The 15809-nt window shown below is 32.8% G+C and overlaps 1 pseudogene; it reads left to right on the top strand.

Annotated features, from left to right (window-relative positions):
- Positions 1–6734: 6734 nt before the first annotated feature.
- LOC128160246 (multiple epidermal growth factor-like domains protein 10) lies at positions 6735–15138 on the top strand (annotated as a pseudogene).
- The last annotated feature ends 671 nt before the right edge of the window (positions 15139–15809 follow it).

The following is a 15809-nucleotide window of genomic DNA, read 5'->3' as shown; positions in this document are numbered from 1 at the left end:
TGAATCTACACTACCTGAGGATGCTTCCATTTTAATCTGAGTTTTTCTGCCTTATAGTTTTTGGGAAGAAGATTTTTCAAGATTTTCTCTATATATTTCTATGTCAAACATGATCCCCCGTTGTGGCCCCACCCTTCCCACAGGGACAATGATTTAAACAAACTTTAATCTGCACTATCTGAGGATGCTTCCACTTTAATTTGAGCTTTTCTGGCCTAATTGTTTTTGAGAAGAAGAATTTTAAAGATTGTTTTTTTCTATATACATTCCTATGTAAAACTTGATCCCCCTATTGTGGCCCCACTCTACCCACAGGGACAATGCTTTGAACAAACTCGAATATTTACTACCTGAGGAAGCTTCCACTCAAAGTTGAGCTTTCCTGGTCTAACAGTTTTTTAAAATATTTTCTCTATATATTCCTATGTAAAAATCCATTCCCACACTGTGGCCCCACCATACCACCAGGGACTATGTTTTGAACAAACTTGAATCTACACTACCTTAGGATGCTTCCACTTGAATTTGAGCTTTTCTGGCCTAATGGTCTTTTAAGAAGAAGATTTTTAAAGATTGTCTATATATATTCCTATGTAAAACTTGATCCCCCAATTGTGACCCCACCCTTCCCCCCGGGGAAGATGATTTGAACAAACTTGAATCTACACTATCTAAGAATGCTTTTTAATTTGAGCTTTCCTGGCCTAATAGTTTGTTGAGAGGAAGATTTCTAAAGATTTTCCCTATATATTTCTATGTAAAACTTGATCCCCCCATTGTGGCCCCACCCTACCCACAGGGACAATGATTTGATCAAACTTGAATCTACACTATCTGAGGATGCTTCCACTTTCATATGAACTTTTCTTGCCAAATAGTTTTTGAGGAGAAGATTTTCAAAGATTTTCTCTATATATTTCTATGTAAAACTTGATCCCCCGATTGTGGCCCCACCCTTCCCCCAGAGACAATGATTGGAACAAACGTGAATCTACACTACCTGAGAAAGCTTCCATTTTAATCTGAGCTTTTCTTGCCAAATAGTTTTTGAGATTAAGATTTTTAAAGATTTTCTCTATATATTTTTATGTAAAACATAATCCCCCAATTGTGGCCCCACCATACCCACAGGGACAATGATTTGAACAAACTTAAATCTACACTATCTGAGGATGCTTCCACATTTCTTTGAACTTTTCTGACCTAATTGTTTTTGAGAAAAGAATGTTAAAGATTTTCTCTATATATTCCCATTGAAAACTTGATCCCCCCATTGTGGCCCCACCCTACCCACAGGGACAATGATTTGAACGAACTTAAATCTACACTATCTGAGGATGCTTCCACTCAAATGTGAGCTTTCCTGGTCTAATAGTTTTTTAAAATATTTTCTCTATATATTCCCATGTAAAAATCCATTCCCACACTGTGGCCCCACCATACCACCAGGGACTATGTTTTGAACAAACTTGAATCTACACTACCTTAGGATGCTTCCACTTGAATCTGAGCTTTTCTGGCCTAATGGTTTTTTAAGAAGAAGATTTTTAAAGATTGTCTATAAATATTCCTATGTAAAACTTGATCCCCCAATTGTGACCCCACCCTTCCCCCCGGGGAAGATGATTTGAACAAACTTGAATCTACACTATCTAAGAATGCTTTTTAATTTGAGCTTTCCTGGCCTAATAGTTTGTTGAGAGGAAGATTTCTAAAGATTTTCCCTATATATTCCTATGTAAAACTGGATCCCCCCATTGTGGCCCCACCCTACCCACAGGGACAATGATTTGAACAAACTTGAATCTACACTACCTGAGGATGCTTCCACTTTAATATTAACTTTTTTTGCCAAATAGTTTTTGAGGAGAAGATTTTCAAAGATTTTCTCTATATATTTCTATGTAAAACTTGATCCCCCGATTGTGGCCCCACCCTTCCTCCAGAGACAATGATTGGAACACCTGAGAAAGCTTCCATTTTAATCTGAGCTTTTCTTGCCAAATAGTTTTTGAGATGAAGATTTTTAAAGATTTTCTCTATATATTTCTATGTAAAACATACTCCCCCAATCGTGGCCCCACCATACCCACAGGGACCATGATTTGAACAAACTTAAATCTACACTATCTGAGGATGCTTCCACATTTCTTTGAGCTTTTCTGACCTAATTGTTTTTGAGAAAAAGAATGTTAAAGATTTTCTCTATATATTCCCATTGAAAACTTGATCCCCCTATTGTGGCCCCACCCGACCCACAGGGACAATGATTAGAACAAACTTGAATCTTCACTACCCGAGGATGCTTCCACTCAAAGTTGAGCTTTCCTGGCCAAATAGTTTTTGAGAAGAAGATTTTTTAAATATTTTCTCTATGTAAAAATCCATTCCCACATTGTGGTCCCACCATTCCACCAGGGACTATGATTTGAACAAACTTGAATCTACACTACCTTAGAATGCTTCTATTTTAATTTGAGCTTTCCTGGCCTTATAGTGTTTGAGAAGAAGATTTTTTAAAGATTTTCTTTATATATTTCTATGTAAAACTTGATCCCCCAATTGTGGCCCCTCACTATCTCCGGGGACCATGATTTCAACAAACTTGAATCTACATTACCTGAGGATGCCTCCACACACAACTTTAAGCTTTTCAGGCCTAATAGTGTTTTAGAAGAAAATTTTTGAAAAATACTAACACATTTTCAATAATTCTCAAATATCTTCCCTTTTAAGAGGGCGTGGTCTTTCATTTGAACAAACTTGAACCCCCTTCATCTAATTGTGCTTTGTGCCAAATTTGGTTGAAATCTTCCCAGTGGTTCTTGAGAAGAAGACGAAAATGTGAAAAGTTTACAACAACGACAACGATGACAACGTCGACGACGACAACGACGACAGACAACGGACAAATTGTGATCAGAAAAGCTCACTTGAGCCTTTGGCTCAGGTGAGCTAAAAAGAGACAAAATGCCCACACTTTTGACAAAACGTGGGTCTTTGTGCAACTATTTGGTATACCGGAAGATTTTACTTTTACGCTAATTGGTTTTTTGTTTCCTTTTCAAGTTATATAATTATGCTATTTACAGTAACATTTGCGATTTGCTTGCCTACAGCCAGGACTCTGCTTTCAGCAGAGCCTGGCTAAAAACTACTAATTACAAAAATAATCGCACCGAAAATATTTGTTTTTCATCATTGATTTATTTTTGAAATAGTCCATTCATACATGTACAATTTTCATTCAGTTGAGTGAACTTACCATTCGAAAACAATGCTTAATCACAGAACAAAACGGACAGTAAAATTCTAAATAAATGCTTAAAATTGCGCTACGTATACAATATGAAATAATGACAGCTCATGATATTCTGAGGAATTTTTCCACTTTTATTTGCAATGACATCAAACTCCAGATAAGATTACTCTCTTGAGGTATATATCTACATGTCCACTATTTGGTCGAAATGATTGCATTTCGTACATAACGACTGGACATTGATTGTCAAAATGTTCATTGAAAATCATTGAATTGTTCCAGAATTTTTTTTTCATCCATTTATCATTTTTTTTGTTTAAAATAGTCGACTGTTTGCAGAGCTACATCATCTATCTAATTATTGCTTCGACAAACAGCGCTACCCATAACATCACACTTCCGTTCATTTTTTTTAAATAGTAAAATAGTATACAGAACACGTATGGAAATAACTGTTTAAATAAGTTACGTTTATTTCTCACTTCTAGTATGGTTATGATTTGCCAGTTTTATGCCTAGTACAGGTTTTTTTTCATCTTCAAAAGCTATTTTTCATATTTGTTTTTTATACATTAATTAGGTTACAAAAGATATGCATAATATTGAACTTATCTGGTCAGGGCACGACACTGGTCAATAAAGCGTATATGGAAGTTGCAAAATTATTGCACCGTACGGTACGCTTCTCTGGTCGTTTGGTGCGGGTCTTGCATAAATATCATTGCGCGCTTTTGCACGGTACAGTTCGTTTTGTGAACAGTACGCTACGTTTCTTGCACGTTTCTTGTGCGGCAAGGTTTTATTTGTGATCGGTACGGTTTGTTTTATTAAAGGTTCGGTTCGTCTCGTTTCCTGCATGGTACGATTTGTGTCTTGTACGGAACGGTTAGGTTCGATTTGAAGGTATAGTTACTCTACATGAAGCACGTTTCAGGATTTGTGCATGATGAAAAACAATGAAATTCTAGCAAGCAACACTCAATGTTCAAAAATGAACAGATAAAAGTAACGTCCTCAGGATTGTTTGTCAATGATTCTGTTATTTGTTTCAATGTATAAGGAAGGGATATTGAACAATTTTGAATCATTATAAACTAGCTAAATATATATTTCGAGATAGCAATGAAAGTGAAATGAACCAAATTCACATTACTGACAAAATATAGGAGGCCGATCATTTTGCACCTTAAAATATTTTAAAGAGTTATTTTTCCTTAACGAAAAAACAAAAATTCATAATTCGTCAACATTTCTGCGGTAAATGATTCATTTTATATCATAATCTAATAAAGGGAAAGTTTATGCATGTATGTACCAAGAAAGTTTCACGATTTTTAAGTTACTTTCTACAATATCTTAATAAAACATACGTTGCCCATAGACTTCAATGCAAAATTTAAGGTGTAATCAATATGACCATAATCAAAATTTTGAAAATTCCTTTGGTTGAGTATTTTACTCAATAACGCCTTCAAATTAATGTCATGAATAAGAATATCGGACCATTCATTTATTATTTACACAATATGATCGTTATTCATTGAATACCTTGAATAATACCTTGAATAACATGCATATGTACATTACTAGTGTTAAACCAAATGCTTTAATGATACCAGATAAAAAAGGAGAATGTTGATATTTTGAGAAATATTAACGACACGTGTACGAAAGATATTCAAGAGAACCTTTTTTTATATAAAGATAAGTACATGTACATATAAACCGACAGTAAAGAAATAGGATAGAAAAAGCACATTAAAAATCAATGTTATTAAACATTTAAATCTAGTATGTCTGTTTGTCCGTCTGTTTGCCTGTCTGATTATGTTTTATGTGATCTTGCTAACAATTACAAGCAACTTTCACCAAAGTTTATAGCATGTATATGGAAATTGCACCACTGCGGCCTGTATTTTCTCTAAACACTCCAATTAAAATTAGAACAGTAAAATGAGTATTAGGGAAATGTAACGGTGCCAGATCAAATGCATCACGTTAAAAGGCTAAATTAAGTCGCGTGAGAATTTCTGAAATAAATAAAAGTACGAAAGCATATAATTTTGCAAATTTAATCGTTCGTGAATATAATTATATATAAAACTTCAAAGTCCGATGGCCACACCCAAGTCCGATGGTCACGCCCAAGACCAATGGGTTGCTATGGTACGTCGACGTCATCGGTGACATCGCAACAATCCATTCAAAATCAACAACCAAACATTTAGAATAGAGAAAAAGATGTGTTGCGAAAATTAACAGTGATAGTAGGGGACAGTCGTTTTTAGCGAATAGCTGTAAAAAATATAAAAAATAATAAAATAATTATGTTGTATTTAATTGTGTTGTGCCAAAATATTCTTAATCAATTTGTAATGAAAAAACAATTAAGTCAAGGATGTATAAATGTAGGCAATCAAACAAGGTGGGCTGTTTATAGAAAGAGTAAAAGACATCACACTTTTTTAACCTTAATCTTGATTCAATGTAAAAACTATTATGTTTTGGCGAATGCACATCACATTGTTGGACTTCTGGCTACTGCACGCGGACCATTGGATTTTGATATGTCACATCATACGAGTATGGCGCAGATCATCGGACTAACGGGTCCCATCACACTTTGGAGTCCTTCAGACTGTACTTCCTTTAAAAAAGGAAACGAAAATGTTTAGTGAATTTATAATTTCAACAAAACCTCCCTGTACAGCGCGATTTTCTGATTAATGCGAACTTTAAAATTAACGATGTACGTATTCGTAGTTTTCAAGTCTTTCCGTTTTTATTTACACAAAAGAAGAAATGTTGAAACATTCAATTTGCAAGAGAAAATGGTTCTGAACATAGTGTTACCTGTATAAATATCTTATGTTAAAACTTTATATTGGTCTTTTTTTGTCAGATCATCATGCAACTGGCACCTTCCTCTTTTTGGAAATGTGTTGTACTGATTTCACAGTAAAAAATTAAAATTGTTTTTTTTTAATTTTAAACCTACATGTACATTATTTTACAATGTTTCAACAATATTTTGTCATAATTTTCAAGTATTGAAATTATAAAATGTTTGCGATTTTCACCTTGTCAATAGATTGTTTATATGTGAAATACGGATTAGAGCGTTTATTACCATGGTGTGTATTCCATTAATTATCGCCTAAATGTTATTTTATAAAAAAAAAAAAAAACTCTTGTAAAAATGAATAGATTTGCCTTCAGATGAAAATCAATCTAGTTGCTTTAATTATAACAATGTTAATGATATTTTTTAGTTTACTTCCATATTCAAAATGTTTGTAATATTTTAAGCTTTTGTGGTTATCTACCGAATTCCATGTTGTTAAATCTAAAACAATGCTTTAAATAACCAAGGAAATAAATCGATCATAGCAAATGGTATGCCAAACATACCTATACTATAAGCTTATGATTTTTCAAGTTACTGACACTTTAAAATTAATTTGCAGCAGTAATGTATGGTTTAAAATGTATGCGTAGACAGAAGGTCCTTTTCTTCTATATCTGGATTGTTAGTGATGCTAATTATACGAAAAAGTAAGTGCTGCTTAAGATGTCATATTAGATTAATATACAATTTGTTTTAAACATCTTTATTTGATACTGTGTAATTTAGAAGAATTACGTTTTTAATTTAATGTCCTCTGTAGCAGTAATATCAAAGAATTAAGAGAAGAATGTATATACGGTTACTTTAAGGATGGAAATGCTTGCAGAGGTAAGATTACACTGTATATCTAAATATTTAATAAAGTCAGATACATCTATTGACTCTATTGAAGGTCCATAAGTGGTTCTATGGACATGTCAAGTGATACATGCATTGACCAAATACACAGAAAGTGATATCAACCGAACTTGCGAGGTCAGTATCACTTTTTGTGTCTGAGGTCGATATCACATGACATAAATCCATATACATATATGTAACCAAACATATACCGTATAATGAAGACAATAATAGTTATGTAACTTCTCACAGCTCAGTTTTTGTTTTCAATAAAGTCGTTTAGACTGAAAAGGAATGGTACATTTTGACGTCAGAATAATCTGCAAATCTTTAAAATATCAATGTATCCATTGATTAGCGAATATAAGCTTATGGCATGATTTACAACACAATGAACAGTTTCATAAACCCTACACAAAGCGAGAGGCCAATTTCGCTCCACAGCGTACTATGACGTCACCTGCTATTTAAGGACGCACTAAAATAACATATAGTAGGGTATCAATAGCAGTTTTTAAACAAACAAAAAATAGATATTATAGATTTATGGAATATGAATAAAAAATATCTTGCACAATAGTATTTTTTATATCCTGTATTTAATTAGACCTTCCGACATCTTGTCTTGTCAATACCTATTTTAGTTGAGATTGCCAAATTGTGCGACATCTCATTCTGCGACGGCTTTGCATCGATGTCGGAAGAGGACGGAATGTGATGTACTAATTCCGCCAATGAAAAGTACGAAACATATTGTCTTGTATGACATTATAAATTCTACCACAGTTATTGCTGAGATCAAAAAGCCATTATTTTCCATTGTACTACCATTATTGCCGAGGAAATCAAATATATGCCATAATTCCCCTATATACCACTGACGTTATCAGTAAACTAACAAATCATTAAAACATATAAGTTTCGCACTGCTCATAAAAGTATAGCTGAAAACCATTAAACTTGTTATGTCAATTTTTCGTGTCAGTTCAAGTTACTTTTCTAGTCAAGCGATTTGTATTTCCTCGAAAAGCTCAATGCGTCTGTTTCAAAGACATTTACATCATATTTGCACTGCATGATCGTACGTAAAATAAACAAAGAGTAGTATTATTAATCATATTAAATTACCTTCAGAGGAATAAATGTACAAATCAGTTTAGTGTATTTGATATTCAACCACCCCAAAAAACGAGTGGTCTCATATCGTTCTGATCGTTATCCTGTGAATGGTACGCATACTTACAAAACAGTTTGGGTTACATGGAACATCAATCTTATTATCTTGTTCTTCTAACTGTAGATGAAACTATTTGTGGACACTCTGAGCTGTTTGAAGAATATAAATAGAATTATTGTAATTCTGAATGTTGCACGTTACATTGTAACCTTCTAGGTCTAAAAATGTTATATAAACACCCTTTCGCCTCGAGTTTTATATGTTAAGACAACATTCCTCGACCTTGTGTGTTATTCTGCAACATTAACGAAAACTTGTACCTTTTTCGAAAATTTACTTCCAACGTCACTGGTAACTTGATTATGGGTATATCATATATATAACTTCAAAACGGATTATTTCAAGACCATGTCGATTCCCACGTCTTTCTTTTTATGGAAACAACGTGTATCGCCTCAATGTTTATTTTAAAGTGTTAAATGCGGCTGTTTCAAGGGCATCTCTATCATATTTGCTGGGAATTGTTAACATTCAACGAAACATATGTTGTCTGCATGTCATTTTAATCAATAGTATCTTACTGATAAACATATCTAAACATTATACAGAATCCTTTGGCTTTGCACCGAACAGCCACCTTCTTATACCTCGTCTCTCTATGAAGAAGCGATCATCAGAAATTCTAGGCTTCTAGTATAATAGAAGTAAAAAGTTCTATTTACCGTGATAACGACTCCGCTTTTATATATCAAAACGACATTTCCTTGGGGGTTATTAAGCAGCATTACAAAATGTCATATCATATTTCCTGAGCAAATCAGAAATTGTGCTGTCTAAGCAGTTTTAAAATAACAAATAATGATTAATTCAATATTAAGACTGTTCTAAATATAGGTAATAATGCGTTGTAATTTGCAGAATGTCCAGCTGGATACACTGGAGTGAACTGCTCTCAGAAATGCACCGTGCCTACATACGGGGTTTTATGTGGTGGAATATGTAACTGTGCATCTTGTCATCATGAAGTTGGATGCATTTCAACTCCCGAGTTCACAGGCAATGGTTGGCATACATCTAGCTTTACATTACAATTATTGTCTGCTTTGACGAATAAATTTCCATTAATTTGTATGTTTTGCGTAGACGTTTGCTTTAAAATGATTCAACGTTAGAAATGTTTACTGATAAATTCATCTATGAATACGATGCCACCGCACACAGAGATGATAGGTTGAAGATACTAGACTTTTTCTTAAAAACAATTATATAACATAATTGTTCTATAAACAAATAAATGTCAAATTTGTGAGTTCAACATTAATGGAATAAAAAAATAACACTGTATGTTACATTTGTAGTTAGAATTTTTTTTAAGAAATCAATTAAATAGCAATGATGTGTAAATTAGGAATAAAATACATTTTTACACTGTACAATATTTTGAATGATATAGTGTATGATTTCCTTTTATTTTTAAAATTCAAAGCATACTTACGAATTGTTTAATCACAAATACATTTTCTTGCGATTTTCTTACAGATATAAAAGATCCAAAAGGCACCGAGCAGTAAGTAAACAAACAGAGGTAATATTACTCTATACAAGTTCTTTATGTCTCTGGGTTATGCGTGATGATTAAAAACGAATGGGTTATTATATTTTTGGCATTGTTCCTAACCATCATCGAGTGTACGATTCCAATAAAAATAACCATAATTTATGTTCACACTTGCATGTACGAAAAACTAAGCGCTGGTTACAATTGAAAAGGGGTTTATTGAACGATTCGAAAAAAAAACCCAGACTGCATAAACTTAATTTAATATCTGAATGTATTAAAAGGAAAGATAGATTGCATAACAGGACCCGTTTTAATGAACTTCTAACAAAGTTTTGAAAGTGTAAGTTAATAATGATAAACAAATATCATATTGGTCTGAAAATAAATTTAATTTGAAAATGGTCATCTCTTTAACAACACACTTTGTGTGTTTTCATCCGTATGACATTGAACAATTTGATATTAGCTTGTGTGTAATATAAAATACATTCTTAATTAAACCTATTTGTATTCTTTTATCTGAAAAATTAAATGTTAACATGTAAATCCATTTTTAGCCAGGCTCTGCTAAGGCAGAGACCTAGCTGTAGGCAGGCAAATCGCCAATGTTACTATAAAAAGCACAACTTCAAAAGTAACAAAAAGCCAAACTGCGTCAAAGTAAAAGCTTCCGCTATACCGAATAGTTACACAAAGAGCTACGTTTTGTCGAAAGTGTTGGCATTTTTTTATTTTGAGAGAATTGTTTATCATTTTTTAGTTTTCTTATTAATACCGTGTTTTGAAAAACAAGACTATGTATTTTGGACACATACAATGCGCATGAATTTCCATGAACTTCTTTGCTGCGCATCGAAGAAATGGGGATTGAATATATATATCGATTGTTGCAAAATTCAAGGCAGCAAATGTTGATTTTTATTCTACTAGACAGACATATTTATGTTTATAGCCGCTTACAAAATTTGGTCGCTTTCTTACACTTTGCCGACATTAAAAAGCAGGAGAGAGAGAGAGAGACAGAGACAGAGAGAGAGAGTTTCAGTCTTTACTACACAATATGCATAAAGACACACCAAAGGAGCCCGGCTTTCAGTACTTCAGTACTTTGATAAGCATTAGGTGTCAGAATGCGTTTTACCTTTGTGAAAATTACCTTGGGATTGAGTAACTTTGAATTCTGTTATGATTGTTAGCTTTTAGAATTCGTTCAAATTGCCTTTTTCGCAAAACATTTGGTATCCCTTTTTATATTCTAATTTTCATTAATTATAGGAAACATTTACTATAAAATAAATGTTTGTTACCTCTGCGTGAATTATCCTAGGATTTAGTAATTTTATATTCAGTTTTGAGTGTTGGCTTTTAAACTTTGTTAAACTGCTTTATCACGTAACTTTTGTTATCTCTTTCCAATATTATCAATTTTTATTAAAGTTTGGAACATAAAACTATGAGACAAAATAGTTCAATGCTAGTGTACATTAACTTCATTTTCATTTTTTTCATTAGAGAGACAACACTGATTTCTTATCCTTGTCTGTTCAATCAATACAAATATGGTAATGAATGCAAAGGTAATTTCACTTTGAAAGATTTCTTTAAATCAAATAAAAGTTGAACTACTGTATATTCCGTAAGTCAATTTCATTTAAAAAATGAAGTCTTAATTTCAATGGCTTTTTGTATTGATAATGATGTCTTGAAATTTTTAGACTGCCCTGCTGGGTACTTTGGAAATGGTTGTACTGAGAAGTGTGTCCTGCCATCGTTTGGGAGGGCTTGTAGCGATACTTGTAACTGCTCATTTTGTCATCACGTATTTGGGTGTATTTTATCTTCAGAATTTAAAGGTATCATTAAGCTTATATATAATATATATAAAAAAAATTACGATTATGTGTTATACCGCATTCACTTGCCGTCTCTGTATGTATTGTTCTTCCAGTACTCAGTTTGTTGATCATTATACCGTTCTGCTCTTTTAAAGGGGAAGGAAAGTCAAAAACATATTTTTTTTGTTTTAATAAAGTGGTGTAAATTATCACATGTGGTCATGCTGTTTTGAAAAAAAAATATGTAATTAAGCTTTCATGAACATTTGAAGTTGGAGAAATCGTATTTACTGGAGGCTGAAATGATGTAGAACTCTTTTGTATTAAAAACAAAAAAAAAAATAATTATTTTGACGTCACACCATCTATTCCGGTTTGGTTTACATATACTGTACAAATGAATATAATGAATCCGTTACTCAAATAATCGACTAAACAAAATTAATACTGTTTGAGTTCACACGTCAATCTAAAGAATAAATACATGTATCATTGTATACATAAATATATGCATTTTTATAAGTAAATGGCAGCTGTTAATCTGCTATCATTCAAAGTTGAAAACGACCTCGATTACATTTTTCATTCCAAGTCAAGTTCTTCGCTAACTGAATAAATGTTATAATTGTAATCGGGATGTTTAAAATTCATTCTTTTAAGTTGACAATTTCCACATTTACGCGGAGATTTCTCCGACACTAACCTCCGCTTTTAGATTTCAACGAACATGCTCCATTTGACGTTAGTTTGTAGTTTGCAAAGGTAAAAGAACGGTCTCAAATCAATATTGTTTCAAATTTTCCAGAACTTTTAGAGCGAATATCATGATTTACTGTTGATAAGACAAACCGGAATAGATGGTGTGACGTCATAGATTAAAGTTCAATGGAAGCCCCCATGGCGGCGGGAAATTTAAATTAAGCGATCGATTTTCTTGATTTATTCATTGTTCCGGAGTTTTTAATGAAAATAAATACGATTTACATTTATAGTAGATGATAATTAATTGATTTATTGTACAACATATTTTTAGTTTCCTTCCCCTTTAAGGATAGAATGACCGTGCATGTATTATTTCTTGAATTAAAATGTCTAAATTTAAAAGAAATATACAAGTCATGCAAATGTAAATGACGCTTTGGAATTATAAACGCCGGTTAGTTCATTATTTATGTATGTTATATTATTATATTCTTATGCAATTTGTAGAATGTCCTGCTGGATATTTTGGACATAACTGTTCTGACAAATGCCCCTGGCCTACTTACGGAGTTTGGTGCAATCAAACATGCCCATGTGTAATATGCGATCATATACTGGGATGTGTGACTACCACAGGTACTAATTGATAAAAAAAGTTGTATTATGCATCCTATAAATATTCACTTATATTTGAAAAAAAAAGATATCTGAGTCTTGCTACACTACATGTACAGAACCGATTAGACCCAATCAAACACCAGAGTAAACCCCAACTTAACCCCGGGTTTACTATTTGGGTTTACTCTGGGTTTACTTTTTGAAAACTTGGGTCCACTCGGGGCTTACTTTGGGTTTATACGGGGTTTACTTTGGGTTTACTTGGATATTGCTTTTGAGGTCAACAGTACGTACTGAAGTGTGAAGCAGACCCGTCTTTTATCTTACCATCTTACTGTTTGTAATTTCTGCCCTTTGTATATACCGAATACACAGTTGGCGTCTGTTTTAAGGGGGTATACTTCTAACTGGGCTTACTATCTGTGTCCACTCTGGTTTTACTTTGGGTTAACTCTGGGTCCGCTCTAATAAACTCAAAGTAAACCCAGAGTAAACCCGGAAAGTAAACCCAGGGTTTAGTTGGAGTTTACGTTCTGTTAGGCTGGGTCTGATCGGTACTGTAAGAAGTCCGTTTACCCATAATTTAAGATAAAATTAACTAATTCGATCCATAAACATAATACAGTGTAATAGATATCGACATCTAGAACCTAACATCAGGGTATCTGATGGCAAAGCCTATTATATTTAAAAAAAAATTTCGACGATCTTTGTTTTTTATTTTATTTCGGTTCCTCGGAGTTTTTTCTTGCTGAGCAGCAGAATGAGGTTTTTTTTACGATACCTTAAAAATTAAGCCTGGCTTACTCATCTCGATCATACGGTGTATGGCACCGGAAACTATAAACGAAGTCTGAAAATAAAAATAAATTTAAAAAAACGAACAATAGTAACACAATATTTATGTTGATAAGAAAAATTAGTATTGTCTTCGCTATCTTTTCATTAATGCCAGCAGTGTTTTGTGTGGCATGCAGAATTGCATACTTAAAGTTTGATTAAGTAGTTTAAACGTGTTTAAATATTAAATATATGAGGTTTTATAAAACACTAGCTTAGAACAAAAAGGGAGTATTTGGTTCGGCAAAACATTGGAAGCGTGACCAAAAAGTCAACCAAAATTAGCGAGATTGAGAGAAATAAATTAAAGCAACACAGATTTAAAAAAAAACTCTTGATATTATTTTGCTAAGCCGATGTTATAATTTATATCAATATGTATAATTATATTATAAAATATTTTATTACACCCTTTTTTTCTTTTAGTTTAATACCTCACACAAACTAATATGTGACCCGTCTATTACAGAAGCACCCGAAGAAGTCTCAGAATCTCAAAATGAAAAGATAATAGTATCAGCGGTGAAAGGGATATCCCTCAGTTTAATCATCTTACTTGTTGGAGGAACGATAACTCTCGTGTTACTTGTGTTGATTTTTTATACAATATGGAAACACCAGTCCTTAGTCAGTACCAACCATAATGGCGTGGATACACGAACTATTCATGAAATCGAACCTGTTTATTATGAATTTAACGAAGGAATTTTTTGAAACTACGTTGTTTGAAATTGATATTAAATTCATAAAAAGGGCAGCAAAACCTCACTATATGTTTCAACATCAACAAAAATACATTTTCAGTTTAGTTTTGTGTGTCAGTGCTCTTTAGCTTACTTAGTCCCTATTAGAATGATTATTAAAGTGTTTGTACATGTATGTTAGTTTTTGAAAAGTTAGACTCATCTCGATTTACTGGGCAGATGCAAGGAATGTAATCTGGCTATGATGATAGCATTGCATTGAAACTGTCATTGCTCTTTTAGAGTAGCCTTGAAAAGACAATTAATATTGTTTTAAAATCACTTTTTCATCTTGTTATTATTATGTAAACTATTCTCTAAACTATTAACCATAGAACTGTTGCCTCCATTTTTTAAACTTACAAAACTTTACAAAACTATGAACAATTGTTGGATTAATGATTACAGAAAAACCTTTTTACACGATCACGATAGCGTCCACGTGGAGAAATACATTGTACATGTAAAATGTGTTAAATCACAAACAGTGATATGAACATAATTGAACCCTAAACAAACCTCAGCAAGCAATTTACACTATCACATTTAAGTCCGATTGGAATCTACTTTGTTGTAATAATTGTATAAAAGGTAGTAAACCACAATTGTATGTAATACTTCGAGACAATTGTATGTGCATGCTAGATCCAAATCATACGTAAAGAAATCAAGATGGTCATTAATCAAGTTCAAGAAAAAAAAAGAATGAAATATATGGATAGCGCTTTTAGTGACAAGTTGAAGTGTAAGGTTATGGTGAAGACGCGGTGCACCAGTATATCTTTGGAGTCATCATTCGAACGTATGCAATATTCTAAAAAAAAAAACCTCGAATTTGATAGTGGATGTGCATTCATATTCAGATTCAAGAAACAAATTTTCCAAGGCATGTTTTGGAAATTGAACATAAATATAATATATACACTACATGTATGCTAATGGTTAAGTAACGACGTATAATCTGAACATTTTAGTAGACAATTTGTTGTGTTTTCGGTTGAAAAAAAAATCAGGATATTCCTCGTACATTTAAGAAATAAACAGCGATTTAAAAAGTTCTTTGTTGGACACGTGATCAAATCCTGTAAAGACCTAAGGGATATTCAGAAGATGTGATCACGTTGTAACCAATTTCATATCACGGTAAACTTTTCCATATTGCTGTTTATTTATATTTAAATTTGAAAAGGAAAATTGTTCAGAATTGTCAAAATGACCGAGATTTATGCTTACAATAATCAAAGCGACCAGCGATAAGCGCGTGCTAAATGTATTATCACTGTGACGTCAAGAAAAAAGTCCATTCAAAATTGAACGTGTCCG

Source organism: Crassostrea angulata, chromosome 8 (genome assembly GCF_025612915.1).
Source record: "Crassostrea angulata isolate pt1a10 chromosome 8, ASM2561291v2, whole genome shotgun sequence".
Classification (NCBI taxonomy): Eukaryota; Metazoa; Mollusca; class Bivalvia; order Ostreida; family Ostreidae; genus Magallana; species Magallana angulata.
This window is presented reverse-complemented; position numbering and strand designations above follow the sequence as displayed.